Raw genomic sequence first — 6,630 nt, forward strand, 5'->3', positions numbered from 1 at the left:
CCATGAAAAATATAACCGAGTAATGAAGGATTTCGGGGATTAATGGGAGAGATTCTTTGGACATGTTTGTTATAAAAGAGTTTCATTGGAGGCAGAGAAAGAAAAAAAAGGGACGGAAAAGGTTTTGGGAGGAACAGAGAAATCACAAGAGGTGTACAAAAAAGTTACAGTGAGAAAGTTTCTGCTGGTGAAGAACAGTCAGTCCAAGACAGACGTTTTCCAACAGCGTCTGCAACGCTCAGCTGTGCGTCGCATCAACCAGACAACAGCAGTTCATTCCTGTCGTTGTTTTATCAGTAGTTTGTAACGATTGTATGCGTTGCAAACAGTGTTGTAAACCAATTTTTCTCCATTTTCTCTTAATTGTAAACAAATTTTGAGTATCAATGAATCAATTTGAGAGGTATTTCACCATGATGAGCTAAACCCATTCTTTGGGGCAACGGAGGAAACTTTTCGGCCAATGAAAAAGGGGTAATTTCTATTTAATTATTTATGCAATTTATTATATTTAATTATTTGCCTTGAATAAATAGTTTCACAAGGATTTTTATCAAGTAATTGTTATTTTGATTGATGGGATATGCTTAACTTAGTGTTCTTGATATCCCATGCTTTTAACTTACATTTATTCTTTTATAAAATCCATATTTGCAATAATTAAAATTATTTAAACGAAAAAAAATTGCATAATAATATTAGAAATACCATTTTAAATTGGTAGAGAAAAGTGGAATCCTTAGCCCTCTTTTCTCCATAAAGACTTCAATCACTTTGTTATTTTCTTTACAATTTAATTAAATCTAAAAAAAAAAGTTACCTTCACAAGTTCGAAAGAACCTCTTTTACCACTATCTACAACAACATTTGAAAACACATCAATTTTTGGCACCGCCGACGTGGACCTGTGCTTAGGTAGAATATTTTTTTTAGGTTTATTATTTTTTTTTAAAAATTGTTTGTTCCTTTTTACGTTTCTTTTTGTCTTGATTTTGCAGGTTTGAAGTGAAAGCTAAGGACTTGGAGAGGAAAAGCTTAAAGCTTAAAGCGAAAAGAGAAAAAGAAGAAAAAAAGAAGACAAATAAAAATTTTTAGGATTTAATTTTTAATATTTTTTTTATTATTATTATTTTTAATTTTTTTAGAGTGTGTGAGGAATTTTTGTATTATTATTATTTTTATTTTTTTTTCCTTTTTGAACTCTTGGACTGGACTTTAATTTTTTTTAAACCCTACGGAAGGGTACTTTTAAATAAAAATTGTGTGCAGGGAAGGACGGTGATTACGATATCACCTCGGCCCCTTGGGTTCGCACACGACATAGGAGTCGTGGCCCGAGTCGACGACAACGGTTCTTCGCCCGTCTGGTACGGGAGGTAAGTCCATCGAAACACTCGCGAATCCCCTGTAAGCGAGTTACTGGATTCCTTAAGGTGTTCATTGTTTGAGGACGAATTTGGACTGCATTTAATTTTCCTAGTGAAGGGCAAGGCCTGGCCTAAACAAGATAAGGGTTTGGATTTCATCACCACTCCCTTCTTGCCCGCTTTAGGAAAACAAAACCTAACGCGAACCCAAACCTTAAAATTTGATTAGAAAGAGACCTATAGGGTATCGAGCTTATTAGGAAATTTTTTCGAAGAATATTGGTTATTCTTTTAGCATACTTCGAAGTTCATGACGGTCTCTGAGAGTTGAATGCGTGATTGCGCCGCCTTGCGGTGAGGCCTTGGGTTTCAAAGCTCTTAAGCTTCCCTCGCCTCGATTCAACTTACTTTGACTCGGATTGATTCCAGAGGGGTTTGCTTAAATTGTAACGAATTCCCCTTCGAGAAATAGAAGCTAGTCTAGAAACAATCTAAGTGAACCATCATGATTGTTGTTTGCTAGAAATCTTTAGGTTTGCTGTGGTAAAGTCGAGTCAGCCTGTTGTGTGATTGCTAGAACCTTCCTGTTAGGATTTTTATTCATTTTTGATTTTTTTTAGTGTATGCCCGATTTTGTTAATAGGGCTTGTAAAAGAGATACTCTAGGTCGATTGATTAGCGAAAAACCTAGTAGTTCTTCTAATATAAACAGGGAGCTCGAAGATTGTTCTTTTGAGAGCCCTGTTTTTGGAAACTTCAGTTTTGAGAATTTATCTCTGAGTGAGAGGAGTACCCCTAGTACTCCAATTGTGCCAAAGATGGCAACTTTGAAAGATTTGTTAAACCCAGTTAGGACCTCTCGTCAATCTTGTATCAAGTTAGCTGAAACCGAGGCAACTTATGAACTGAAACCTGGGACCTTGCAGATGCTCCCAATTTTTTTAGGAAAAGAAAATGAAAACCCCTATTTTCATATTAGGGAATTTGAGGAAATTTGTTGTACTCTACGAATTAAAAACCTAGATGATGATGCTCTGAAACTTAGGTTATTTCCCTTTTCCTTAAAAGATAAAGCCAAAGCATGGCTATACAGTTTGGCTTCTGAGTCAATTGAAACCTATGACCAACTTACTTCTGCCTTTATACAGAAGTTTTTCCCAAGGCACAAAACATCGTCTGTTAGGACACAAATATGTACATTTTCTCAACAAGAAGGAGAATCCTTATATAGGTATTTAGAAAGGTTCAATGACTTAATATCTCAGTGTCCTCATCATGGTTTAGAGAAGGTCAGGTTAGTTCAGATCCTCTACGAGGGTTTAGATTATTCAACAACAACCATGGTTGAGTCCTTATGCACAGGTGGGTTTGAGAATAAAACCGTTGATGAAGCGATGACATTTTTGAATGAAATCGCTGATAAGACCAACAATGGGAACATAGTAGGGAACCCAAGAAAAAAATTCTTCCGAGTAGAGGAAATGTCAATAGGGTAGAAGGATCTTATGAGTCAGACGCTAAAATAGCTGCCATAGCCAAAAGGTTAGAAGCCTTAGAATTAGGTCATTCTAGTGGTAGTAGTGGAAGAATAGAGCCTTTTTGGGAAGGCCATGTGATTGAAGAGCAAGCCAATGCTCTCTATAACAACACTAGATTTGATAATCGACAGAAGTCTGACCCATATTCAGAAACCTATAACCCTGGATGGAGAAACCACCCCAACCTTTCTTGGTCTAAGGGCCAGAATCAAGGTCAGTCTAGTAACTCTCAGGTTTCCCCAGGTTTTGGATATACTAAGAATCCTTCAGTTCCGGCACAGTTTCAGAACCCTTCAGACAAGAAGATTATGAGTTTAGAAGAGTCTCTTGCTTTATTGACTCGTAATACTATGGAGTTTCAACAATCCGTTGCTCAAGGTTTAGACGATAATAAGAGAATAGGTCAAGCTAACTCTCAGGCTATTTCCGAGTTGAAAACCCAGGTTAGTCAGATAAACGAGACTTTGAGAGAAAAAGGCAAGTTTCCTAGTCAGACTCATCCTAATCCTAGAGGAGTTTATGAAATAGGAGGAAGATCATCTGAACATGTGAATGCTATTATAACCCTTAGGAGTGGGAAGAAAGTTGAAAACAAGGTTGCCATGCCTGATAGTGAACATGATGTAGTTCACCCTGCTGAACCAGAAGAGACTGATAGAGCCTCTAAAGAGACCAATGAGGGTCATGTTAAGCCTGACTTCGTTCCCAGAGCCCCATTTCCCCGGCTATTAGCACCAACGAAAAATGAATCCAACTTCAATGACATAATGGAGGTTTTTAAGAAAGTTACTATAAACCTTCCGTTACTAGAGGCAATTAGGCAACTACCGGCTTATTCCAAGTTCCTCAAGGATATGTGTACGCGAAAGCGAAATCTTAGTGTCCCTAAAAATGCCTTTCTAGCTTGTCATGTAAGTTCGATTATTCAGAACACCACTCCTAAATATAAAGACCCAGGTTCACCTACCATTGCTTGCACGATAGGAAAATACCGGGTAGAAAGAGCTTTACTTGACTTAGGAGCAAGTGTGAATTTATTACCATACCATGTGTACTTAAATCTAGGACTTGGAGAATTAAAACCTACCAAGATAACACTCCAGTTAGCTGATAGGTCTGTTAAAATCCCTCGTGGTGTGATAGAGGATGTTCTTATTGAGGTCGACAAGTTTATTTATCCTGTGTATTTCGTTGTCCTAGATACCCAACATGTCCCTGACCCAGAGAACCAGATACCGGTGATTTTAGGTCTCCCATTTTTGGCTACGTCTAATGCAATTATAAATTGTCGAAATGGTATCATGAACTTATCTTTTGGTAATATGACTATTGAGCTGAATATTTTTAATGTGAACAAGCTACATTCTGAGCTAGATAACACATATATTGAAGAAGTGAACATGATAGGAACCTTAGATCAGGAGGCATTACCAAACATCGTATCGGATGATCCATTAGAGAGTTTTCTATCCCATTTGAGCCTGGATTTCGACAAGGATAGTAACATCGAACGAGTAAATGCTATGTTGAAGTCTTTCCATGTGATTATAGTTTCCGATTTGGACAGTGATCAGAATATTAGGCAAGAAACCGTGTTTCAAGAAAATAAGGAAACTTTAGAGTGGACCATAGCGGATATGAAGCAAGCTGAAGATAAACCACCTGATTACAACTTAGGGAAAGCAATAGAACTTTTTCAAGAACCAGATAATCCAGAAATTAGGAGTATTGTGACTAGTCTATGTAGAGACAACCAGAATCCTAAGTTTGGGGGTGGAGAACTAGAAGAATCTCTTGAGTATTTTAAGGACTGGGAAGATCCGGAAATTCAAGAAATAATTAAAGGCTTGTCTAAGGGTGGAGAACTAGAAGAATCTCTTGAGTATTTTAAGGACTGGGAAGATCCGGAAATTCAAGCAATAATTAAAGGCTTGTCTAAGGGTAGTGATGATTCTTGTGATCGTCAAGTATCCCTAAGTCGAGTCCCTAACTTGGGACTCGAACCTTGTACGTCTGAGATACTACTAGAGTCTGTTCAGATTCCGCAACTCGATCCTCCTTATACTGTCCAGGAGGTAACCCAGGTATTAGAGACCCATTTTGCGGATGACTCTAGTTATCGAGACACACATATGAAGCTCAATCATGCAAACCCAGTTGTCTTGACAGAAATCTTAGATGAGGACGTACTCCTTCTGTTCATTTTTCTAATCCAGTGCAGTTTTCTCATCCTCGTGTTAGCTCTATTTGGTCTTATGGACCCACAATTGTTCCGACTATTGGTATACGACTTCGAAAGGTGAAAATTCTTTGAGAGGTACTTGATGTCTAGCTAATGACTATAAATTTAGCATTTACTGGGAGGCTTCCTCACTCATGTGATTCAGTAATATCCTTCCTTATTTCTTTCCCTCCAGTGGTATCGATTTCCCCTTGTTCATGCTTTTAATTTCATCTTTAGAACATTGAGGACAATGTTAGATTTAAGTTTGGGGGTGGGGAAGAAACTTTTTGTAATAAATAAACTCTAGAGCCTAGAAATTTATGCTTAATTAAGGAGGTCACTAACCAATCTAAGTGAATGGAAGCATTTTGGTTATAGGAGTTGAGGAACCAATCTGATTAGATGGGAACATCTAAAGAGTCTATTCATAAAAGCACAGAGCTCAGGTGTTATAAAAACATGGTAGTTTCGCCATATCCTCGTGATGGAAACATCGAAAGAATCCTAATCCTTCTGTTTATATTTTTTTTAAGTGATTTGGTGGGGCACACGATTCAAGTTGTTACCAATGCGGGTGTAATAGAGTGACTGAGTACCTTACAACAAAAAAAAAAAAAAAAAACAAACCAATAGACCAATCGGAATAAATACTAACACTTGGATAGCAATATATGTGTGTTCTCCCTGTCTCCGTCGCCTAAACAAGCGTGGAATGCAGGATCCACGGGAATTACATGTAATCTGCTGATAAGAAGCATGCGCTTGGATCCACAAGATCTAATCATGTTGTTAGTTCTTAAATAAATGTGTGTTCAATAAAGTCGACCACTGGAACCCTTGTATATGCCAGTGTGTTGACCTAGAGTTAAGATTATTAACCACTGGTCCCCTTGTATATGCCAGTGTGTTGATATTAGTCAGACCGGTATCTCAGTCGTTTAGGTTAGGTTCACCTTGGCAAAGGCCTTCAGACAGATATGGGAAACACCATCACTTTAAACCATCTATTTTTCTTTATCCATCTTCTTAATCTTTCCATGTGATTAGTTGACTCCGGTTTATGATGTCCAGAAACTATCTGAGTAGAGCTCTGTCACTTTATATGAATTTTTAGTATGCTTGAGTGTAAACTCGTGTACATCAATTGGAATTTCGCATCAGGGTTCTTCTTCCCATAATCAATAAGTATGCCAACCAAGGAGATTTTTTAGTGCCTTCCAAGGTTCCTTGTAGATAGCTAGGGTCTGGAGTAAAGGTTTTGTGGGTACACCTCTGGTAAACCCTCCGGAGACAACACTCCGCCACTAGGGACACCTAGTGGTTTAACGGCTTGCTGCACGTGCTAAGTGTAGTCATTTTATTTTCTAAAATAAATTTGCTCGGGACTAGCAAATAATAAGTTTGGGGGTATTTGATAGACGCATTTATGTGTCTATTTTCATCCCTTTTGTGTATTTTGTTAGTACCCATTTGTGCTTATTGTGGTGTTTTTATGTTTGTT

General features: G+C 37.8%; 1 pseudogene; it reads right to left on the reverse strand.

Moving 5' to 3' along the window:
* Positions 1 to 2,549: 2,549 nt before the first annotated feature.
* On the reverse strand, positions 2,550 to 2,649 carry LOC113346178 (annotated as a pseudogene).
* Between the last annotated feature and the right edge of the window lie 3,981 nt (positions 2,650 to 6,630).

This window comes from Papaver somniferum, unplaced genomic scaffold (genome assembly GCF_003573695.1).
Source record: "Papaver somniferum cultivar HN1 unplaced genomic scaffold, ASM357369v1 unplaced-scaffold_97, whole genome shotgun sequence".
NCBI classification, from domain to species: domain Eukaryota; kingdom Viridiplantae; phylum Streptophyta; class Magnoliopsida; order Ranunculales; family Papaveraceae; genus Papaver; species Papaver somniferum.